The sequence below is a fragment of the Myotis daubentonii genome, chromosome 11, assembly GCF_963259705.1.
Source record: "Myotis daubentonii chromosome 11, mMyoDau2.1, whole genome shotgun sequence".
In the NCBI taxonomy this organism is placed as follows: domain Eukaryota; kingdom Metazoa; phylum Chordata; class Mammalia; order Chiroptera; family Vespertilionidae; genus Myotis; species Myotis daubentonii.
In genome coordinates, this window is record NC_081850.1 from 36816608 (window position 1) to 36842595 (window position 25988).

Genomic DNA, 25988 nt, shown 5'->3' on the forward strand with positions numbered 1-25988 from the left:
TTCGAACACACTAAGCAGGGCTTGGTGGCTGCAGCCCTGGGAAAATATCCATTAGTGACTTCTCTAAGACGCTGCCAGCCAGAGAACAAAGGCTGCAAGTGTTGTTAAGGCCCATCGACATGTGTAAGAAAGTGGGTTTATGACACTGTTCCAAAAAAGTGTGTGTGTGTGTAGATCTAATAAGGAGTGGGGCAAAAGTAGGTTTATAGTTGTTTGTATGGAAAATAATACACTTAATAAATAATAATACAATAAACTGTTTCATGTACTCACGACTGTAAACCTACCTTTGCCCTAGTTTGTATATTTACTAAGCATAAAAAAAAAGTCTAAAAAAATACACAATAAACTCAGCTGTGGTTATTTTAAGGGGGTGGGCCAGAAAGTGGGAAGAGTAATTTTTTTCTGTGTACAACTTTTATGGCTTGAATATGTGACAATGGAGATGTATTATTTCTGTCATTAATTTTAATTTTAAAAGTTAAAATATGGAAAAGCCCTAGCCGGTTTGGCTCAGTAGCTAGAGCATCAGTCTGTGGACTGAAGGGTCCCATGTTCGATTCCCGGTCAAGGGCACATGCCCAGATTGCAGGCTCTACCCCCAGTAGGGGGTGTGCAGGAGGCAGCCAATCAATGATTCTCTCTCATCACTGGTATCTCTCTCTCCCTCTCCCTTCCTCTCTGAAATCAATAAAGATTATATATATATGTGCGTGTGTGTGTGTGTGTGTGTGTGTGTGTGTGTGTGTGTGTGTGTATATGGAAAAGAGTGGTGAGCAACTTTTCCAAACCACAGACTACAATACATGGTTTGCCAAAGCATTTCTGTCCCTCATCTAAGTGCAGGAAGCAGTTAAGGAAAAGTAACGTAGTCATCAGGATGGTGAAGTTTCTAGGTTTCAATTGGGTTTTTTAAAGGACAGTCAGAGCCCTAACCACTTTGGCTCACTGGATAGAGTGTCAGCCTGCAGACTGAAGGGTCCCAGGTTCAATTCTGGTCAAGGGCATGTACCTTGGTTGCGGGCACATCCCCAGTAGGGGGTGTGCAGGAGGCAGCTGATTGATGTTTCTCTCTCATCGATGTTTCTAACTCTCTATCCCTCTCCCTTCCTCTCTGTAAAAAAAAAATCAATAAAATATATATTTTTTTTAAAAAAGGACAGTCAGAATATCTAAAACAAGTTTGTGTAAAATACCTAGCGGTTGAGCAAATGGAACAAGCCCCTACGCTGGCAACGTTATGTCCTCCTCTTGGAAGCCAGGCCATGGCAGGTGACCCCAGGAGCATCTTCCCTGGTACGGGGCCAGCACGCTCACAAGAAATTCAACTCAACTGGGTGAACAGTTTCTGTATTTACTTTTTGCAAAAGGATTACCCAAGAAGAGAAAAAACAAACAAAAGAAACATCAGAGTTCCTAAGGACTGTAATTTAGATTGAAGCGTTCTTTAAAAGAAATTACAAAAGCCCAGCCGGTGTGGCTCAGTGGTTGAGTGTCAACCTATGAACAAGGAGATCACTGTTCGATTCCCCGTCAGGGCACATGCCCGGGTTGCAGGCTCGATCCCCAGTGGGGATCATGCAGGAGGCAGCCGATCAATGATTCTCTCTCATCATTGATGTTTCTATCTCTCTCTCCCTATCCCTTCTTCTCTGAAATCAATAAAAATACATATACATATTTTTTTTTAAAAGAGAAATCACAAAAATTGCAATTGGCTACTCATTTGGGGGAAAAAATTAGTTTTCATTCATATCTCAAATCACACTTCAAACTAACTTCTATACAGATGAAATATTTTATAATGTGAAATAAAACCATCATGCCCTAGCCGGCTTGGCTCAGTGGATGGAGCGTCAGCCTGCGAACTGAAGGGTCCCAGGTTCGATTCCGGCCAAGGGCACATGCCTAGGTTGTGGGCTCGTTCCCCAGTAGGGGGTGTGCAGGAGGCCGCCGGTCAATGATTCTTTCTCATCATTGATGTTTCTATCTCTCTCTCCTTCTCCCTTCCTCTCTGAAATCAATAAGGAAATATATTTTTTTTAAAAAGAAAAGAAATAAAACCATCATACTACAGTAAGAAAACGTAGGTAGCATTTCTATGCAATCTTGTGGCTGGAGATGTTGACTTTCATGCATTCATTCCAGAAACACTAGATGCCAAGCAGCAGGGAGCTAGCTGTGGAAAACACAGACACAGCCCCTGTGCCTGTAGAGTCACAGGCTAGAGGGGGAAATTGAAAAAAAAAAATTACATAATGATACGTGCACAAAGGTGAAAATAGCAGGATTCTGAGGAAGAGAATACTGAGGAAATAACCAACATTGGATGGCACTCTGACTGAGGTGAGATTTAAGCTGACGATCTTGTTAACAGTTACCACGGGTGTGCACTTCTATGCACAGGGCAGTTTTTTTTCTAAGAGCTTTGCATGAGTTAACCCACATGGTCCTCCAAAACTCTGAGACAGGCACTATTATGATGACGATTCTTCGGTTACAGGTGAGGTAGAGGCGCAGTAACCTGCCCAAGGGAACAGAGCTAGGGAATGCGGAAGCCAGGGGGACCCACGCAGCCTGCTCCAGAGCTCTCTCCGGGAGCTGCCTCCCTGGACAAGGAGGAGTCAGCCATAAGAAATGTGTGTGTGAGCACATGTATGCAAGCACGCACCTGCGCATGCACATGCACAAGCACATGTTCCAAGCAAAGGAACAGCATCCCGGGGGCAAGAAAGAGCTTGGCCTGTTCCCTGACTTGAAAGGAGGCCAGTGGGGCTGGAACATAGTGTTCTAGAGTGAGTAACAGAGCTGAGGCTGGAGAGCAGGCGACGCCAGATCATGCCTGGCCTTGCAGGCCTCGGTAGGGAGAATGTCATGCTGGGCTCAGGCCGGGTGTGCCAGGCCGTGATTACACTCCAAAGCGATCACTCAGCTATGTGAAGAACAGACTCGGGGGAACACCATCAGGGCATTCCTGAGTCCCCGCGAGTCTATGTGGACACCACAGGGGAAGGACTCGACTCCCAGGCCTGGGTATCTACACCTGCGCCTCCTCAGCTCATCTCTGTCATGAAGCGGCGAGAGTTACAGACGCCCCGCTCTGCCACCGACCACATCCATGACCTTAAGTGAGCAAGTCACTTAAGTCCTCCAAGTCAGCTTCCTCCTCTGTAAACTGAGGTTACTAATAGCTGCTCCACCTCCCTCGCAGCTCTGTTGTGAGGATCAGGTAAGATGATGCGTGTGAAAGTGCTCTGTGAGTTTATAAGGCCCTTTAACGTTCTAGTTATTCCTGTTTTTTCTGTTTCCTCACTATCCTTGACCTCTCAGCATCAACTGAGGCTGGAGTGGTTATCTGTGACCTTCAGGTTGGTCACTGTGCTCACACAATACTACAGCGTCAGCACGACGTTTCTACTGTGAATTACATATTTGGTAATGATCATATTTCATTCAAAACAAGCACAACCTTTGGTTTTTAAATGACACAAGCATGGACTCCTGGAAGACAACACTAGTGGCTAACAATGAATGAGCAGGCACCGAGAATCAGGCACCGTCCTAAAGTACTTTACATCAACTAGCACCACTACCAGAGAGGTTTCATTACTATCATCCTATTGACGGGGAAACTGAGGCAAAGGGGTACACCCAGGATTTGAACCCAGGCACCTAGCTCTAGAGTCCAAGTTTTTACCCTCTGTCCTGCAATTCTGTTGTGACAAGGTATGGTCTAGGGTGGAGAGAAATAAACCTGTCAGGGGGCCATGGCTCTAGAGCAGCAGACGCCAACCAGTGGTCCATGGACCACTGGTGGTCCGTGAGGTCCGAGAGGTTGGCGACCATTGCTCTAGAGCAGGGGTCCTCAAACTTTTTAAACATGGGGCCAGTTCACTGTCCCTCAGACCGTTGGAGGGCCGGACTATAGTTTAAAAAAGACTATTAACAAATTCCTATGCACACTGCACATATCTTATTTTGAAGTAAAAAAACAAAACGGGAACAAATACAATATTTGTATTTGCATGTGGCCTGCGGGCCGCAGTTTGAGGACCCCTGCTCTAGAGTATTAGAGGCAAGAATATGGACCTGAACAAGGACACCTGGAACCATTTAAAAAGGCAAACAAAAGTGTCCAAGTTGCGCCCTAGCTGGTTTGGCTCAGTGGATAGAGCGTCAGCTTGCGGACTGAAGGGTCCCAGGTTCGATTCCAGTCAAGGGCACATGCCTGGGTTGCGGGCTCCATCCCCAGTGGGGGGAGTGCAGGAGGCAGCCGATCAATGATTCTCTCATCATTGATGTTTCTATCTCTCTCTTCCTCTCTGAAACTAGTAAAAATATTATTTTTTAAAAAAAGTGTCCAAGTTGCTAACTACCAATATTGCTGAGGACTTAGGGTCACCAGGCACTTCCATATGCTGCTAGTGAGACTATAAACTGGCACAACTTTTTGAGGAGACAATCAGCAGAGCGTATCAAACCCTGAACAGTACATTCCCACATTCCCATTCACTCAGCAATGCCACTCACAGTAATCTGTCCTGGGGGAATTATGGCTGTGCACAAAAGATGTGCACTGCAATGTTATTTCTAAACGTAGGTATAAGAAAACAAATACATGTCCAACAAAAGGAGATGGGGGTAGAGAAACCACTGCATTCCCATAGTGAGCACAGCGTGGTCATTTAAGATGATGAGATAGCGGGAAAGGAACATGCATTTTATTAAGAAATGGAAGTGTGTAAAAAAAATCCCATTACTAGAGACTTTGGTACCTGATTACTTCAAGTTCTGAGTGGGTTTACCAGCTGTGTGAGCATGGACAAGTCATGTAATTTCTCTGAACCTCAAGTTTTAAATGGGGAATGAAAATGTACTAACCGCTCAGGGTAGTGAGAGCTAATAAATGAATGTATGTAAAATGCTTGGTACAGAGCCTGGTCCTGAGTAAGCGTGTGATGATGCTCGCTTCCTAAAAATCTAGCAAATGAACACACACATTACAAGTATTTGTGATACAAACATTATAATTAATGCAGTACTATTTTAACCTTGATTGTATATCTGGATGTGGAATACCAGATTTTTTTTCTTTTAAGTTCTCTGTATTTTCTAGGTTTTCTATACTTGAATAAATCCAGCAATATATTAGTATTTAAGTATCTCCATTTTTTTCAAGTAGCCTTAATAATACTCCTTTCAATCTATTGATTTTTCTCTAGCATAATCCACTCCATGCATATTGCGTTTATGGAAATGGGATATTTTATTGATTTAATATGAAGAGCAATACATTTTCCTCTTTATTCTTCAGAGTCAAACAGCTTGCTCATATTTCATCCTATAAATGTCTTTTCTGCACCCATATCTACATGTGCAGGTTAGGAGCACTCTGGAGGATTACTGGGGCACAAAAGGTAGGGGAAAGTGGATTAATGTCCCTTAAAAAGCACAGTTAAAAGAGACAAGCACAGCAACTTCATGACAAGTATAGGGGGAAAAGCATAGCTTACCTCAGTTATGTAAGGCCAGAAATTACTGCAATAAATATTTCAACTCCATGGACAATTTCCTCGTGTGGTCAAAAGACGGAAGGACTTCAGGAGTTCAGCAGTCTGTCCAGTGTAGTGACAATCATTCTGAAAAGACAAAAGAATCTGGTTGAGGGAAATGTGATGGAGAAATATTCCTTTCTAGGCTGCAGACCTGCAGGAAAGGGGAATCAAGTGTGAGAGGCGGCTATGCAGTTCAGGAATCCAAGTACAGCGAAGTGCTTTTCCTGCTGGGAAGGGGCAGGCCAGAGTAAAAGAGAACCTAGCATGTCATGCAAACACAAGTGTCCTAGGCTGTAGGTAACAGCTAGTCGCTTGCTCTTGGGGTATATCTCTCACCATCACATCAAAGAAATGGTCTGCTCCTCACGGCCTTTCACCTTCATTTCCATTGCTGTTCTCCATGTATTTACCAATATGCATCACTCAGCTCATCAATACCATCAATTTTATCTCCTAACATTTGTCATTTCGGTCAGACCACTCCGTCAGTAACACATGGCCTTTCTCTTAAAAGTAGCTCCACTGAAGACTCTCTATAAACGGCAGTCCCTTGGGATTAACTGTGGGATTATTTCCCAGTCATCCCTCCCATCATCCTTTACTCCATCAGGTCAGTCCACCACAGCTTTCCCTTGTATGTCCTGCCGCTCTCTGCCTCTTTTTCATTCCAATCCACCGCTATTACCAAATTCTTTGGCACCCCTACCTGTTTGTAGCAGCAGGCTCTAACCTGTTCTCTCTCTGCGGATCACCACCTATCCTCTCTCTCTTGCAGAACAGCTGCTTCCATCCTATGACCTGTATAACCTCGAACAGTCCCTGTTTCCCGGGTCTCAGCTCTCTTCACTATAAAACTGGCTTTGGTGTTCTCCATCCTCACTGGGCTTTGAAGGCCTATGTCCCTGGGCTTGGATCCTGGCCCAGGCACACGCAGAACTTAGACAAATTCTATTTCCTCAAAACTCAGTGTGTTATGCATAAAATGGGAATAATATCATCTACCCTTACGGCTGCTGTAAGAATAAGAGCCGCGAGGTCTTGCACCTGACATACAGCAGGTACTCAACAAATAGTCATTCCCACCCTACCTTACAGGATTATCTCCAGCTTTGAAGCTCTCTGTTCTAATTTCCAAGTCTAACATTCTATTATATCCTTACCCATGGTGGTAATAAATCTCTCTTCCATAAAACAAACAAACAAAACACCACACAAACAAAACACAAACTTCAGTCTAGATCTACTTTATCTTATCTTCCTCCAATTTCCAACAAACACCCTCTGTTCTCATCAGATAAGTCTTTGCTCCAAAGAATGCATACACCCTGCCTTTGCAGCTCTCATTCCCCAGGCAAGATACAGCTTTTCTTATCCCTTCTGGCAAGGCCCAGCTCCAGTTCTGGCAATGCCCGCCCACCTTTCCGACAAGTTAACCCTCACACTGAGAGGGTTAACAGTACCATCCATTGTCTTGTGTTTATTGAGCTAGTTGTCCAATTTGAAAGGGACTATTCTGATTATTTTAAGTTAGTCTTGCACTTCAGCATGGACAACATTAGGTTTTTCACAAATCCTGGATTTTTTGCATCAGCTCTGCAAATGCTTTTGAAATTTACAAGCATTCGTGCCTTAAGGTAAGATTCTTACGAATTACACCATCTTCTTTTCTTTTCCTTTAAAATAAAAAATGTATTGTGGTAAAATATAGAGAATGTAAAATTGAACATCTTAACCATTTTTTAAAGTACACAGTTCAGTGATATTACATGCATTCACACTGCTGTGCACCAAGTTCACACAAGAAACTTATTCCGCCATTAGGAGTAGACCTTCGCACACAATCCAGGGGCCTCTACCTGGAGCCAGGAGATGAGCTCTCAGTATGTCCAATGTGCGCAGATTTTGTGTCAAAGCGGATGTGTTCTAATTCCAAAAACATTTTATGTCCAAACTCCCAGCAACAGCAGGGATGACTCACAGCGGGGGAAGACTGTTTCTTAGACTCTTAACTCAAAAAAGATGGCTGAAGCCCCAAGACTAAATGAAAATTCTAAGGGGACTGAGTAGAAGACAGTGAAGGATGAAGGGAGGCAGAGGAAGAACGGATAAAGGAGGCACAGAGGGGTGGTAAAAGAGGTAGGAGAAAGATCAAGAGAGTGGAGAGGCCCATTAGCCCAAAGATAGATGAGTGACGTCAAATGCTGCAATTTTTTATTAGATAGATAATAGTGAGATGGACATCCTCGAACACGCCATTAAGTATTTGTTAGGGATAAGGACGTGGGTCAGAGGTATGCAAAGGATGTGGATTTGATATTGTTGATAACTCACCCCATACAACGTTTCAGCCACTCTATGCTCCAGCGGAACATGAGTACACTTCTCCGCACTCCCTCTAAAATAGTGTAGTATTATTTTTTTTAACTACCCCATTCTATAGATTTTAAAAGTTCATTTTTATTAGCATATCTGAGGTTGAACATTTTTTACTTTTTTTGCACTTCTTGTGTATGTCCTTTACTTTTCTGTTAGAATGCTCGTCATTTGAACCATTTTGTCTATCAGAGATATTATTAACTTAGTACCCTAATAATGGAGAGAAGATGGTATATTCATTGGGAACCTTTGGCTATAAGGAGCAAAGCCCATTCAAGCCTATCAGAGTCAGAAAGCATCTTACCATAAGGACACAGAGGTAGCCTTGTATCAGGATACTATATATGAATGTTGCCTTATGTGTTGCAAATATGTGTTCCTCATTTTTTACATTTTATCTCGAAAATGGAAACACCACTACTTCACTGGTCTATTCTGAGGGTTTAAAGAAAATGCAGGTAAAGTCATGACTGGAAGTAAACACTGTTAAACAAGGAATTGTTACTAAGGTGCCTTTTTAAAAAAATCCTCACCTGAAGAATGCTTTTATAAATTGATTTTTTAGAGAGAGAGAAAGATAGAGAGTGGGAGTGAGAGAAACACTGATGTGAGAGAGAAACACTGATTGACTGCCTCCAACATGTGCCGGACCTGGGATCAAACCTGCCAGGCGGCTCAGTTGACTGGAGCATCGTCCCCTGCACCAAAAGGCTGTGGGTTTGATTCCCTGTCAGGGCACGTACCTAAGGTGCCTTATTCTTACAATCCTTACAAAGAGCCCACTGGGCAGGTGCTCTCATTCCTCTTTTCCAGGTAAAATGTAATAGGCATCCACAGTTAGTAAATTTATAATGAGATTTTTATTTTACAAATAAGCTTTGTACTTAATGATCTTTTTAAAAGTATATATTGATTTCAGAGAGGAAGGGAGAGGGATGAGAGAGAATCATTGATCTCGATCGGCTGCCTCCTGCACGCCCCCTACAGGGGATCAATCCCACAACCCAGGCATGTGCCCTGACCGGGAATTGAACCGTGACTTTCTGGTTCATAGGTCGATGCTCAACCACTGAGCCACACCAACTGGGTACCATCCACTCTTTTAAGTTCCATGGGAAAACTCTCTTCTTCTCCCTCCTCTGTGATGTGTCTTTACTCTTCAGTGCCATTTTGGTAACAAGATAAATATTTATGTTTAGGAACCAGGGCCACTTTATCAGTCACTACAAACCTAACTCCATGTCAGGTACCTGACTTTCTAACATTCCAAATACCATTCGAGGTTCTTCGGCAGCTCGGACATTAGCGATGCCAGCAGTAACCGTACACACCTGAACCGGTGCTCCCGTCAGGGGTGAAGCAGCACGGCGCTGTATAAATATTTTATGTACTGCTTGAAATTCTAGAAGAAGAAGCACTCACAGATCCTCTGCAACATGCTGGTTGCCCTGGTAGCATTTTAAAATACATATTATTTTTGTTGATTTCAGAGAGCCAGGGAGAAGAAGAGAGATAGAAACATCAATGATGAGAGAGAATCGCTGATCAGCAGCCCCCTGCATGCCCCACACTGGGGATTAAGCCCGGACCAGGTTCATATGTCAACCCTCAACCACTGAGCGGCGCCAGCCGGGCCCTGATAGCATGTTTTAGGATTAATGAATGCTGTGCGCAAGCTTTACCCTCTTTACCTGTTTTCAGCTATAGGCATTTTATTAAATCAAGATATAACAGTAAAACTCCAGGGGTCAGAGTGCTCTGCTATTGGTCCTTCCCCTCGGATAGGCTTGTCACCTTAGCATTGCTTAGACCTACATCTCAAATACAAGTTACATATACAGAGGGGAGAGAAAACAGCTGTCTAGAGAGCTCTGTTTTCTGACAGATAATGGTAGGGTAGGGATAATTTCTCCCATGAACACCTGAGCACAATTTCTTCAAATGGAAAAGAAATGTGGTAATACCCAATATGGTAATGGGTATTTTCAAATGTCATCATTAATTTTTCCTTAAAAATCTTGCACTAATGTTGTTAATACTATAGAAACAGCTAGATTTATACATCGATGCATATGTTTTTTAAAAATCAACTATGAGATACACTCTCAAACTGTTATACAGTCCCAGGAGAGAAAAAATAAAATAAATATACTCAATTTTAAAAATTTTGTACAGAGGACTCAAGAAAAGTGCTTTTCTCCTTTAGGATTAATAAATCAGAAATGAATTGTCTGGCTGACTGCTTTCCATGCAAACGATACTGCTAATACTTTTTTTTTTTTTTTAACCTTGATTGCTTGGCAAAGGCCAAAAAAAGTCACACTTGAGAGAGATTACGGAGGGAATAAAGGGCACTCAGGCATCCAAAGCAACTTCCTTTCCTGGTATCTAGATATATAAAGTAGGGAGAACATGTCCACTTAAAGCAAAGGAAACAAAGGCCAATTTTTTTTTGTTTTTTTACTATTCAGATCGGAAACTGGGTAGAGGGTTCGGGCCCCAGTTGGGGCGTGAACAGAAGGCAACCAATGATGGGGTTACCATTTGGCTCAGATCTACCCTTTAAACCATGAGCCCAGGACAGAAAGCTCCGGATTCTCCAGTGTTTCTCCTCCTTCCGCTCTCTGCAGAAGTGACCACATCTGGGGGTGGCCTGGGATGAGGTGGCAGGAACCCTGCTGTACTCTGAGTGAGGGAATGACGTTCTAGCAGGTAACGATCAGCAGGTGGCGCTGTCCGGTGGTTTGGAAGATGCCATAAGGACCTTCAGCGTGTTCTTCTCCCAAAGTTTAAATGAGAAGTATCTTAACCTTCCCAGAGAATTACTTACAAAGGCACCGTTAGCCTGGCTGCTGTGGCTCAGTGGTAGCGCATCGACCTATGAATCAAGAGGTCTCTGTTTGATTACCCATCAAGGCACATGCCCCAGTTTCAGGCTTGATCCCCAGCAGGGGGCGTGCAGGAGGCAGGTGATCAATGATTCTCTCTCATGGATGTTTCTATCTCTCCCTCTCGCTTTAAAAACCAATAGAAACATGTATATTTTTAAAAATTTAAATGTTTAACAAGCTTTCAGAGGATGAATGATGCTGGCCCAGGCACCATAGTTTAAGAACCATTCATTAAGCTTATCCTTTGCTATTATCTAGAATACTATCTTCTCTGATTAATTTACTACATAAAACATAAGTCCCTTGCGAAAGGACTAAGAATGTGGCTTTTGTTATCAACCATATGACTTACCTCAAGCAAGTACTGTACTAGCTTTCTCTGTGCTTTAACTTCCCCTATGTACCGTGAAAATGCCTCCCTCCCTAATACTGTAAGTCTGATTAGAGGGTTATTACTATGTAACTTTAAGGGTGTCACCAAACGATCAGCTGTGGCCTTGTCTTTTCGAATACTGTTGACCGCTTTAATCGAAATACTTTGTAACATTTAAGGTCAGTGCCAGAGACCCCTCATTTACCAGGCAAGATGGGAGAAAACTTTATAGATATTTTTTTAAAGCCTGGCTGGAGTGGCTCAGTTGGCTGAGCACTTCCCTGTGCACTAAAAGGTTGTGGTTTGATTCCCGGGCAGGGCACATGCCTGGGTAGAGGGTTCAGTCCCCAGAACAGAAGGCAACCAATGGATGTTTCTCTTTTCTCTTTCTTTCTCTCTCTCTCTCTCTCTCTCTCTCTCTCTCTCTCTCTCTCTCTCTCCCTCCCTCCCTCCCTCCCTCCCTCCCTCCCTCTCCCTTCCCCCTTCCCTCCCTCCTTCCCTCTCCCCCTCTGCCTCTCTCTCCAAGCATATCTTCAGGTGAGATTTAAAAACAAACAAATAAACTAGATAAAACCTAGCAAATGTTATCTATCTCAAAATTATGCATAATCTGAAAAGATGCTTTTAATTCTTCCCCGTGAAAACAAATTACTTCAAGTTTTGCCGTGTGTATAAAGACAGAATGCAACACATATAGGCTTCCATTTAAAATATATATACACTTAAAAAAAGAGAGTAGTAGTATTTTCAGTAAAGAATCCTAAAACAAGGGCTTCTTCCCTGTTGAGAACGGGTTGGCGCAGGCGCTCATTTCAGTATTCACCATCATAGAAATGCCGCATTCCACTCTAGGGAAGAAAGAGAGGAAACTGAGGCCGGCTCCCCGGAGCGCCCCCGTCAACTGGGTCAAGCTGTAAAGTATGCCACGGGAATGTGCTCTGAGCCTCATTAGTCATCAGAGCCCGGGCTCTGGTATTTCAGCACAGATAGCTGGCGCCCTGCCCATCCTACTGCTCCTCAGCCTTCCTGGCATGTTGGGCCCAGAACGTCTGTCCTCTTTCCCAAGAGAGGAGTGAGTCTGAGGTGAGCCATTCCACTAAGTGCAGCCCGAGGGCCAAGGCAAGATGATGCTAGTTACGCCTCCCTGAGTCCTACTTCCCTCGGACAAGATGACTCCTTCCCCTAGCAAGGCAGCCCGGGCTCCCAGGGCAAACACCCTGGAAGCACAGAGCAGAGGTGGATGGGCCCAGCCCCACTGATCCTCCTGCCTGACCCCTCCAAGCACCTCCCAGCGTTCTCCTCTGAGCCTCTAACTGAAGCTCGGTTCAATGACAAAAACAACAAGCGCACTGTCCATCTATTGTTACCCCAGGCTGATACTCAAGTCTCCGAGTGTGTATGCATCTCCATGACCGTGTAACGGAGGAAGCCTGACCCTTCTCCATCAATCACTCCCACAAGGAAGCAATTCCTGTCTTTGCATTCAGGATTTTTAAGGCAAACATCAATCAATCTCGGGGGAGAGGGGTGAGTTGGAAAACACTGTCGACCATTTTCCTATTGTCTTTAAAATAAGAAGAAAACAACACTTTTGATGTTATAATCCCTCCTCCCTCACCACCTTCCTTTTCTCACTGGCACCGACTTACATTACTTCTGGCCTAAAAAAATTTGACTTATTTATTGGATACATTTAGAGACCGGTAAGGCAGCAATTTTAATATCTTGACCTAGGCCCTCCACATTTACAAGTTCTCTCTTGTTCTCTGATAGGAAGACGGCCTTTGGTGATGGCGTAAACTCCTTAGGAGGGAAAGGACGCGCCTGTCCGGGTATGACAGCATCACGGTTTCTGCGAGTCGGACTCTTCCGCCTGCCAGTAATTAAAATCTGTACCAGCTCAAATATTTTTTCTCAAAACATGCTGGAAACAAATGACGACGCCCTGTTAAACCCAACCTTCACTGTACTAGGATACAGATTGTGGTCATGTCAGACAAGATGGCAACGAATGAAAAAGCAAGTCCTAAAGAGATCTGCCACTTGATACAACCTCACCACATCCTAGCCCAGTGATGGCGAGCGAACCTTTTGAGCTCGGCGTGTCAGCCTTTTGAAAAACCCTAACTTAACTCTCTGGTGCCGTGTCACATATAGAAATTTTTTGATATCTGCAACCATAGTAAAACAAAGACTTATATTTTTGATATTTATTTTATATATTTAAATGCCATTTAACAAAGAAAAACCAACCAAAAAAAATGAGTTCACGTGTCACCTCTGACACGCGTGTCATAGGTTCGCCATCACTGTCCTAGACCTAGACCAACAAGAAATCATATCTCAGTCCTGGCCTGCCTGGCTCAGTTAGTTGGGTGCTGTCCCGTGCACCAAAAGGTCGCTGATTCAATTCCCAGTCAGTGCACCTGTTGCGGTTATGGGTTTGATCCCTGGTTGGGGCGTGAGCAGGAGGCAGCCGATCCATGTTTCGCACTCGTGTCAATGTTTTTCTCTCTCTCTCAAAAAAAAGTCAATTAAGAAATAAAATGAATCATATTTCAGAAATTTTCTAAAAGAAAGAAAGGAAGATCTTTCTGCTAGAAACAGCCATTGTTACCTCCTTAGTTAAAACATACCGATGCAAAGAATGCACTGGCATACTAAAAATCTCTGCTTGACATATACAGGTGTCCCAAAAAAATGCATACACGCTTTAACAGCTGATAGCTTAAACACTGCCTTTATAATTATTCCAAGTGTGTGTATACATTTTTTGGGATACCCTATACGTCCTTTAAAAATTACATATGTATTTGTAATCGCTATTTATTGCAAATACAAGGTAGAGATATATAAGTGGAGGCAAAACACTGACTTTACAGTTCCAACTTGTTTTAAACTGAAATGCCTGACAAAAGAAAATGGACATGTCCTCCCAGCGACCTCCTAGGCAGAACGGCAAACACTTGCTCCCAAGTTGTGCTGCACCTGCACCCACGGGTTAACTGGGAAGAATGTCCTGTGGTGAGGACTTGATTTTATGAGCCAAAAAGACGAAGACCAGTATCTGCCTCCTTACCAAATGCTCATTAAGCACTTTCCTAAAAACCCATATTTATTCTCTGAATAATCTGTGTACTGCCTTTAAACAAAATCGAGTGCCTTTAATTTTTCTGATAAATTAAGAAACATCTCACTTTAGGTGTCTACATTTCTCAGCTGAGGCTCTGTGCTCCAATTGCATTTCAGCCTTCTTTAAAAAAAGCAGAACTATGTGGTTTCTCACTGTACATTTACATGGGATGACAAGTGCCTGGTTTTCACTTAATTTTAATGCATGTCTTGCTTGTTTCCTTACTAGAAATATGTTCTTCCTTTAAAATTTTTATTTTATTTTAAAGTGAAACATGGTTGTTTCCTTACATATTAAAAAAAGAAAAAAGCAACCTGCCTTGTTCAACAACATGGAATCTCCTTTATTTAAATCTTAACAAACAATGCATTCCTAAGGCTTTTTGGGTTATTTTTACACATATTTCCCCAGTGTGGGTGTTCAGAATTTTCATTTAAGAAGGGCTTCGACATGAGAACAATCCATGAACATGTGTTGCCAAGGAACACTATGTAACTTCTGCACTGCCACAACCTCTAGCAATTGTCAACAATGCCCCTGGTGAAGGTTGCTCTGGCTCTGGCGTGCACAGAGCGGTATCAATATCACTGTTTGCCTTGGTAACAATGCCTTTTCTTGTGGAGTAGACACATGACACCACCTTGTCACACACACTCCCCACAGAGGAGCGGGTCCAGGATGGAGCCTGCAGCTGGATGTCGGAGCACCAGAACCATCCATTTCCCCCCACCCCTACCCTCACCCCACCCACCGCCATGGGCTGGTCTACAGGGAGTCGGGTACTCACAGACCACCATGGGGGTGGACACTGGTCCCTCCCATTTTTAAAAGATATCAAATCGGTGAAAGGCATCAAGGGCCTTTAGAGTGGTTACAGTTTTAAAAATAAATGTAACTTCTGACCCTATAATTTTACTTCTAATAATAAACACTAAGAAAATAATGTTTAAAAATAAAACCCATAGACTTAGACACAAACATATTCACTGCCCAACTATTACAGAACCAAAAGTCAGAAACTTAAAAATTGTAATTAAATTATTATGCAGACATTAAACATTCATGAAGAGTTTATTAAGATGAGGAAGTAACAGTTTATAAAATTAAGTGAAAACTGGGTATGCAGTTTGAAGAGTTGACATAAAAATACATAAATGATTAAAAAGAACTACATCGATTTCTTTTTAAAAAAAATATATTTTATTGATTTTTTACAGAGAGGAAGGGAGAGGGATAGAGAGCTAGAAACATTGATGAGAGAGAAACACCGATCAGCTGCCTCCTGCACACCCTCCACTGGGGATGTGCCCGCAACCCAGGTACATGCCCTTGACCGGAATCGAACCTGGGACCCTTGAGTCCGCAGGCCGACGCTCTATCCATTGAGCCAAACCGGTTAGGGCTACTTTGATTTCTTAATAGTTTGTTCTTTGTCTAAAAACAATCTTATGAGACTGATTTTTAAAACTTCAGAGAACGTAAATGTGGTGAGAATGAATAAAGTAATGTGTGTTAAAAGCTTACCACCACTGGCATTTAGTTCCCTAAGAGAAATGTGAGCTGTCGTCACACAGGATCACCTTCTACCTCACACCGGGCCTGCTAGTCTAGGACTTTAGCCAAATCACAACTTCTGAGCTTTGTTTTCCCTCCTGTAAAGTGGGAATGATCATAGTTACCTCATAGGGGCAGAGATTAAATAAAACAAAAATTGCCAAGTGCTGAGCTTAGGCGCTCAATAAAAAGTTAGTTCTCTTTCTTTTCTTTCTCTCTTTTAGAAGATACAAATTTTGTCCATGCTGGAGAGTCTTGTGCCAATTTTAAAAATTAACTCTAAATTTCATACACATATGGGCACTGAAAGTCATAGAACAATAAGAACATACTCGTATGAGAAGGTCTGGCTCTGGAAAGGTCTGGCTCTGACAAGCTCATGCATTGCCCCAGGGGCCCAACAGCCTTTAAAATGGGCCACCACTGCACTGAAGTTCTACAAGAAAAGGACTGAAGAGTGTGCCTTTCAAAAGGAAACATTCCCACGGATGCATAAACAGGTTTCGCATTCCCAAGCATGCGCTCCATTTATATGGCGATTCCAAACTGGGAAATACCGCAGACGTTTTCCTTACTGGCTCCTCTCTGTGCAGAAGGGACTTAAACGAGTGGTGTTCTGCACAAGAAATCTTTAAGCCCCTGTCTGCACAAGGCTGAATGGGAGCAAACATGAAACCAGTCTTTCCTATGGCAAGAACTATGGGTTAAGTCTTAAAGATGGTGCTGCTACCATTTCCTCCCAATCGTAATGAGATAGGGAAGGTGGGTGTGTGGGTGGGGAAGATCTTCACAGGCATAAATGGTCTCTGGTTTATTTAAATTACAAAAACTTTGTTTAATATGCCTAGTGGTCTTTAAGAGGATATTGGCATGAATTTGCAAAGGGAAAACAGAGGGAGTCAGACTGTGGTGTCTCTTCTACTCCCACAGACATACTAGTGCAAGGTGAGGCCAGTCACCGTTCTAGCCACACCAGGCCCCTTCTCCATAAGTTGCCCGACCCACACTCCTTGCTACCTGAACAGCTATGTTTGTGCCAAGTGATGAAGTCAAAACCAGCACTGTTTATCAAGGAGACTTACATGAGTTGACCTGGCATAAGGTGAACCGGACCAATGAGATCCTGAGTCTCAAGAATTTGAATTAAGTATAGAGGATGCTTAACAGTGAGGGCATCTACAAAAGAGTGTTAGGAGGCAGGCGGAGAGCCACGGAAAACCAGAAATGGTGCAAGCCCAGGAATGAGGAGGACAAAGGTAGCAGTGGGCAGAAATAAGTCTAGATTGTGCCTATTAACGTACAAACCCACTGAAACCTGTAAATAATTTTTGTGAGTTTATTTGAGCCAAACTGTCCACAAATACCGGGAAGCAGAACTTCAATGAATTGAGATAATGCTCTGGAGAATGGCGGGTTACATCTGTATTTATACATTGCAATCAAAGGAGGGATGTATGTAGGTGGGTTTCATGAAATCCACTGGTGACAGACTAGAGAGGCGGGAGAAAGCAAAGCAGGAAAGCCCCTGGGATTGGATAAAAAGTAAAATGATAGACACATACTTAGGTGGGTGCAGGAACAATTAACACAACAATGAAGGAATTTGTCGCATCTGTCCTGGCGCCCAGGCACATTAGGTTGTGCCCCAAGGGGTCCAGAAAAAGGGAAGTTACAAGTTACCCAGACATTTCAAGGGTATGTTATTATAAATGCAAAAAGACAGATAGGCTCAGTTAAGGTAAAGGTTGACTTTGTCAGTGAAGATACCAGCCTAGGCTATTCCTACCCACCATAACTGCTTTTAGTTAAAGTTGAATTTCTGACCATCCTTTGTGGTTACTTTAGGTCTCTCAGTTTGTAAGACCGCCATGCAGGTCTTCCCTGAGCTTGTCAGGTTAAGCATGAGGCCCCTATCGTCCACATGCCTTTTTAAATAACAGCTAATGTGAATATGAGGCCATCATGGTTATCAATGCATTTTAAAACGTTGCTTTTCATTTTTCTTATTTTAGCACTGCTATTATGTGTACTTTCTATTATCATTATAAAACAATCCGAGCACATATCTTCAACATAGGCATATACTAGTACATGCATATAATTTATAAATGTGTCTATCTTGAGCATATGTGCTCAAACTGTTTTGTATGAATGGGGATATCTAATCAAATGAGTTTAAAGACTTCTACTTTGACCTAGACCAGCCGTGGGCAAACTACGGCCCGCGGGCCGGATCCGGCCTGTTTGAAATGAATAAAACTATTGAAAAAAAAAGACCGTACCCTTTTATGTAATGATGTTTACTTTGAATTTATATTAGTTCACACAAACACTCCATCCATGCTTTTGTTCCGGCCCTCCGGTCCAGTTTAAGAACCCATTGTGGCCCTCGAGTCAAAAAGTTTGCCCACCCCTGGTCTAGGTACTTCCCATCACTTTCTAGTGGCACGGCCACTATACATCAAAACAAACTACCAGGCTGAATTGAATTGGCTGGGTCAGTGGTCCCTAAACATTTCTGGACCATCGACTAGTTTGAGATTCTGATTAAAAAAAGAAAAAAAAATGGAACCTCTCTCTAGCAAAGCACACATATATACAAATAATTCTGGATTTAATTTCACTGATACTTCTTACCTAAAACTCTAAGGATAAGACACGGACGGTTCTACCTATTTGAAATAGACACATATATATAATCGTGTAATCCTAAAATGAACGACTATTGTTTCAGCAATGAAAGCACTTACAAGGTTTATTCATAGGCCTATCTTTTCTACGTCATATTATTAGTGGCAATGAGAGAAATCCCATCAGAAATAAAACAGCACATTTATTCTCAAGCACAATGCATGGAACTGACAGACAGAGTATCACTCCAGTGACACAATGGCTATTCAGAGCTCTCAGTTAATAGAATATTCACAGTTTAAGAACAAACACAATGCACAAAGAACAGAAATACAGACAAAGTTGCCATGTTAGGGACGTGGATAACAGAATTAGCTTTCTGGTAACAGACACTTTGGTGAGGACAGAAATAAAACAAGCAAAATTGTTTTTCTATTAATGGTCAGTAAATAATAAAGTCTGAGAAATATTTCATCAGTTTGTTTTAAATGGTTTTACCCAACAGAGCTATGGTACCACAAGCTTGTTTCACCTTTTCTCAAACAATCAAAGAAAGTACTTGATTAGAAAGGACCTGAAAATGCATGATCTGGCTATCAGAGTGATTTGAGGATCAACGGATCTGTTTCCCCATTTGTAAGACAGAAATAACAGTACTTATTCCACAAAGTTGAGAAGCACATTTTCAAGGGGAAAAATGTTATTTTATACCAGCTCAGCCTACACTAAACAAATATTTCCTAAATTCGTTCAACAAATATTTAGTGAGTTGCAACTGTGCACCAAGCATTAAGAACACAAAAACTGCCCAGATAGTGTGGCTCAGTGGTTGAACGTTGACCTATAAACTAGGTCATGGTTCAATTCCTGGTCAGGGCACACGCCCGGGTTGTGGGCTTGATCCCCAGTGCAGAAGGCAGCAAATCAATGATTCTCTCTCATCACTGAAGTTTCTATCTCTCTCTCCCTATCTCTTCCTCTCCGAAATCAATAAAAATATATTCCTAAAAAAAAGAACACAAAAATCAAAAGAAATCAGGCCCAATTTCTGCCTTGATAAAGCTTACTATCGCCTTCATCCATTAGAAAGGTTTAAGGCTGAACATTCCATTAGCTGATAGTGACAGCTAACATTTGTGTAGCGTTCTACAGATTATAAAGTACTGTCCTACATATCATGTCATGTAATCCTCACAATAACTCCTTGCAAAGTACTGATCATCGATAATGATTCATCTCATTTTACAGGTTAAGAAACTAAGGCTTGAGAGATCATGTGGCTTAGACCAGCTCTGGAATCCGCCGCCCGGATGGCATCAGTACACCATTCATCTCGCGGGAGCTGGGCTTTGGGTTACAAGGATAAGACGCGCTAAATCATTTTGAGCTTTCTATTAGGAACATGCCCTGGAGCAGCATTCTGCCTGTTTCTATCCTCCCCAGAAGCAAAGGTAATGTGGGGAAAATGCAATTTACTTCGATTGGAAAAGCTCAATCTAAATAAGTTATAAAATGGGTAATTTTCCGATTGTTACCTGCCATGGGATCTCAGGGCTGAATGACCCTTTGCTATTCCTATCATACATACAACCTAACAGCACTGAGTTGCAGCCTGAGCTATGCCTTCCTTCACTGGTTGATTTCTATAGTGCTTTAAAAAAAACAACTTTTAAAACTATTTTAAAATTTATTTTTCAATTACAGTTGGTAGTCAATACTATTTTGTATTAGTTTCAGGTATACAGTACAGTGCAGCCGTGGGCAAACTACGGCCCGTGGGCCGGATCCGGCCCGTTCGAAATGAATAAAACTAAAAAAAAAAAAAAAAAAAAAAGACCGTACCCTTTTATGTAATGATGTTTACTTTGAATTTATATTAGTTCACACAAACACTCCATCCATGCTTTTGTTCCGGCCCTCCCGTCCAGTTTAAGAACCCATTGTGGCCCTCGAGTCAAAAAGTTTGCCCACCCCTGGTATAGTGGTTACACTTACAAAGTGATGGGGGGAGGACGGGAGCAGCTGGAAGAGGTTAATGGGGGGAAAAGGAGGACCTAATGTAGTACTTTCAATAATAAAGATTTTTAAAAAATACAACCCACAAAACAACAACAACAAAGTGCTCCCCATGAGAAGTCTTGTACCCTCCTGGCACCATGCCTAGTTATTAGAATATTACTATTGACTATATTCCCTATGCAGTACTTTACATCCCGGGACTATTTTGCAAGTGTACATCTTAACACCGTCACCTTTTTCACCCCACCTCCCTTCCCTTCTCCTCTGGCAACCATTAGTCTCTCATCTCTCTACGGTGTGTTTTGATTGCAGAAACCTTCTGCATTATTTTCCTTACAGACTCTTAACAACTACTTTGCCACAACAGTAGGATTGACATGCTAAGACCAAAACATGACATCTCTGGGTAAAATAATCACCTGGTCCTATGTAAAATGTCTGCGACATCCTTGAAGGGATCTTAGATCGCTGTCCAGCATACAACCCACTGCCCCAACCCCTTCTACTGCACGTCTGCCTTGGGGTAGTGCAACTTCTTTAATACATCCAGGTCTATTGGCAAAGCAGTTTGGTGAGGCAACCCAAAGCCTCAGAAAATGTTGTCAGGGACTGACTTTGACCTCGCCATTCCATTTCTGAGAATTTGTCCTAAGGACACACCTTGACAAGTACAACAGTGATGAAGATATTTCAAAAATGTTCATTGTAGTGTTGTTGATGATACTAAGAAACTGGACACAACCAAAATGACTGCCAGTAAGAGACGGTTTTAACAAAACAAGTGTGTGCATTCATAAAATGAAAGGCTATGCAGCCAGTAGAAATGATAATATAAATCCGTGTTAACATGAAATGATACACATTACTTTTGGTTAAAAAAAAAAGCAAGTACTAAATAGCGTATATGATCCCCATTTTCTGTGTGTACACAGAGAAAACAATCGTGAATTAACTGACACAGAAAAGAATGCTCTTCTCTCTGAAAGTTCTAATTCTGCCCCTGAGGCCGAGGAATGTTTGCTCTCCTTTCCACCCAAAGGCCTTTCAACTATTCCTGTCGGGCAGGGTTTCTAGTCCAGTTACCTCCCTGGCTTGCCTCTAAAAATGCAGGGCTCAGCTGAAAGCAAGCCCTCCGAGGCGGCCTGGCCAAGGCAGAAACAACGGGACGATTCTCTCCTTGTTCTGCACACTGCGGCATTCACGCTGTCGGAGGTGCCAACCACGTCACACGGTTGGCTCAAACCTTCCCTCTTTTTTAGCATGAGCGTCTCTTGATCCAGGTCTCCCTATGCCACAACACACAGCTTTTTCCCCCTATCCTATACATAAGGAAGCGGTATTCGGTGGAGCTTAACTGTATATTTGCTCACTTGATCCTCTTCAAGTTCTGAAGCCTTTTTCTATCCGGATTTCTAACATCCATTTGGTTCACTTCCCTTCCATCACTGGGACAGACACAAATCTGATCCACCATTCATGATTTCAGAGAGGAAGGGAGAGGGAGAGAGAGAGTGAGAGAAACATAGATGATGAGAGGGTCGTTGATCAGCTGCCTCCTGCACGCCCCCTACTGAAGATCTAGCCCGCAACCCGGGCCTGTGCATTGGCCAAGAAATGAACCGCGACCTCTTGATTCATAGGTCGATGCTCAACCACTGAGCCTTGCCGGCCTGGCTGATGCATCATTCTTTATTAAAGACCAATTTCTTTAACCAGTCATTTTGGAAGGGCTACTGAAACCATTTTATTTTATGATAATTTGAAATATTTTTAAACCAAAACAAATATGGGTATGTTGAAAATAAAATACAAAGTAGATTCATCTTTGTGCAAAAACATGAGACTTTCAAGGACATTTAGCTCCTGGTTATGCTTCCCAAGTCCCCCTACACCCCTGTCTACAATCTACCACGGCACCACACTCTCCCCCCAAAAGTATAAACTTCCTTCCCTCTTCTTTAATGGAAAAATGAAAATAGCATTGGCAAGGTAGTAAATTACACAACATCATATAGTTATTAATCTGCAACACATCTATGTATCTTATAATCGCGTCCATATTTTCTTTTCAATTTATCTATAAAGAGATCCTAAAAAACTTAGTCCTAAACACCTCGTGTTACTCTGATATCTCCCAAAATAACATTACTCAAACGCTCTCTTTTTAATAAATAATTGATTTGAAAAGAAACAAGACTGTCCTTGGAAAACTCATGCTGACTTTTTAGAACCACTGGTTCTCTCCTTCGTAATTGCAGCCCATCCCTTCTTCCCTCTATTTATTCCACCCCAAGATGGTTTCACACTTACTATTTAGAAGACACTGAACTAGTTCTATGAGAGATAAAACAATGAGTTAAGACAGAGCTTATCTCCCAGGAAGGAGAGAGATGACACACACCCACATAAGTACAACACAAGACGAAACTGCTCCAGGGACAGAGAAGCACTTATCTTGCAGGAGGGAACAGCTCTATCTGGCTGGACCACAATATGTGTGAAGGGCAGTCATAAAGGTAAAAATAGGGCACAGGGCAGATAGTCACAAACACATCTAACCTAAGACAACTCCAGCCCTAGCTGGTTTGGCTCAGTGGACAGAGCGTCGGCCTGCAGATTGAAGGGTCCTGGGTTCAATTCCCGTCAAGGGCACATGCCCATGTTGTGGCTCAATCCCCACTAGGGGGCGTGCAGGAGGCAGCCGATCAATGATCTCTCTCATTGATGTTTTTATCTCTCCCTTTCCCTTCCTCTCTGAAATCAATAAAAATATATTTTTTAGAAAAAACACACAACAATTTTGCTATAGAGTTTTCTCGGCCAGACTTGGAAAATCTATCATTTTCTATTTCAGAAAATTAAAATGTTTTCAATTTCTGAAGAATATCTGCTTGTAGTTTCAGTCCTTTGGGCCTTTCTCCTGTCCTCCAAGATTGTCAACAGAAGCCGACAAATCATAAAATGCCCTAGACTTGTGACAGTGTTTTTAAGTTTACAAAGCATTTTAAAAAGGGATTACCTCTGGCAAGACTTGTAAGTATGCTAAGATATGATTAAACTGGGCCTGGCCTCTCAAATTCGATTCGCTACATACTCCATCACCTCCCTCAGCCTAGGCCTCCACCCATTTTCACCTGCATTTATTTTGCCCTTTCCAATTAAAAAGCATCATCCTTGAGTTTTCTGTGTTGACTGCAGTGCACAAAAATTGTAATGGGTAACCCCTGCAAAATATTTGCAAGAAATTCTAAATGGCCACTACCCTTGATTGTTAGAGTTTAGAATAAATCTGAAAGGCCATAAGAACCGACTAGATAATTTACAAGAAGCTGACAAATCTTTTGGGGGTAAAATTCAACAGCGATGGGTAAGTTACCCAAAAAAGGCTTGCTAAAAATACAGTAGAGCCTCACTATTATTCAAGTGTTCTGTAGTTGCAAGTTGGAGCGCCCACTAAAATTCATTTGTAACTCCAAAATCAATGCTCATGGCCATCGGTGGACACCTGCAGAGTGGGGAAAGATTCACGTCGTTCTACGCACACACTCCCAGCCGAGGTCAGACAAGGCAACACTCTGCCTTCTTGGTTTAGCGCTCATCCCATAAACAAGTATCCTTTTCACAGTTTGCATTTGTGTGCTTTTTGCTGGTAATTTTGTTGCTTAAAATAGCCCCCAAAAGTAGTGCCGAAATGCTGTCCCGTGTTCCTAACTGTAAAAAGGCAAGGATGTGCCTTACAGAGAAAACACGTTATGTTAGATAAGCTTCATTCAGATGTTGAGTTATAGTGCAGTAGGCCCTGAGTTCAGTGTTAATGAATCAACAATACATATTAAATAAGGTGTCTTTAAACAGAAACACACACAAAACAAGGCTATGTATTTGATCAGTTGGCGAAATGTTATGACCAGAAGCTCACAGGAACCTTAGCTTGTTTTTGTTTTTTTAAAATCTCTAGTAGCTATGGTTCAGTGCTCACTAATTCAGTGCTCATGCCACTTTACAGAACATAAACTAAGCTAATAATACGAATGGACTATGTTAACAGTGGGGGGAAATGGGGTTTCCTCTCAATTTTCCTATATTTCCTACAATGAGTAGTTTTGCTACCTCTGGGTCTCCTGTTACATTACAGAACAACTCCAAGTCCTGGATCGATCCTTTCTTACTATTCTCCACCTTGAGGGACTTTTAAATATTTCCTAAGGTGTTGGCCCATCCTAGACTAGGCCTTCTCCACCTCCTTCACAGCACCTGACTCATCTTCTGCATTTTGGTTCCCACACATTCCCACCACCTTTTGCACAGGTTCCTTTACAAAAGAGGGCTCCTCAGCAGTTCCTGGGTGGCCTCTGTGACTTCTTGGGCTTCCTTCCCATGTCCTTTCTCGCCCAAGGATTATGTCATTTTCATGAACAGTCTTATGAGTCTGTGGCCATCCATTTGCACCTATATTTTTGCCTACTTGCTTGAAACTCATTTTTTAGTAGCAACCTGCCAGATTACTCAACATATTCAGAATCCTTACTTTATTTCTCTTGCAAAAAATCTATATAATAAAAGCCTAAGTGACCATTATGGCGGAACAACCAGAACAACTGGTCACTGACATGCACTGAGCAGGCAGGCAGGCAAGCGGTTAGGGGTGATCAGGCAGGCAGGCAGAGCAGTTAGGGGCGATCAGGCAGGCAGGCAGATAGGCGAGCAGTTAGGGACAATCAGGCAGGCAGGCAAGCAGTTAGGAGCCAGTGGTCCTGGATTTTGAGAGGGATGTATGACTGCAGGGATCAGGCCTAAACCGGCAGTCGGACATCCCCTGAGGGGTCCGGGATTGCGAGAGGGCACAGGCCAGGCTGAGGGACATCCCCAACCCCCCTCCCCCGTGCACGAATTTCATGCACCAGGCCTCTAGTCCTATCTAATAATAAACAAACATGGTAATGAACAGTACCTCCGACACGCTTCCCATTGGTTAATCAGGGCGATATGCAAATTAACTGCCAACCAAGATGGCTGCCGGCATCCAGGCAGCTGAAGCGAATAGGAGGCTTGCTTGCTCCAGTGATGGAGGAAGCCAAGGTTCCCCGCCTGCCGCTGCTGGCCTCTGAGCTGCACTCTAAGAAACAATGTTGCAATTATAGAAGCTAAAGAAATCCCAGAAACCTGCTTTCAGCCAGCCGGGCCTCAGAGCTGGAGTTGCAACAGTGTTTCAATTATAGAAGCCAAACAAACCCTGATACCTGCTTTCAGCAGCTGAGATCTCAGAGCTGGAGTCGAGCCTCAGAGCTAAAGCCAGCTCTCAGTTCCAGTGACAGCCATAGAAGGTAGATAAATCCCAGAATAAAAATAGAAAAAAGAAAAAAAGGAGAGGTTGGGAGCTTCAGTCACCCGCCAGCCTGAAAACGGCCCTCAGCCCCTAACCCAGACCGGCCAGGCACCCCAGTGGGGACCCCCAC

General features: G+C 42.7%; 1 protein-coding gene across 2 annotated transcripts in view; it reads right to left on the minus strand.

The window, feature by feature from the left end:
• Positions 1-25988, minus strand: part of KANK1 (KN motif and ankyrin repeat domains 1) — a 192992-nt gene that overhangs the window by 116460 nt on the left and 50544 nt on the right. Inside the window, exons 1-2 of one of the 2 annotated variants that reach the window (XM_059656817.1) lie at positions 5892-6175; positions 5514-5639 (exon numbers count right to left, since the gene is read on the minus strand). The gene's annotated coding sequence lies outside the window, so the exon portion shown is untranslated. Of the gene's footprint in view, positions 1-5513; positions 5640-5891; positions 6176-25988 lie in introns of those variants that run through there. The other variant, XM_059656816.1, reaches the window with a different exon arrangement.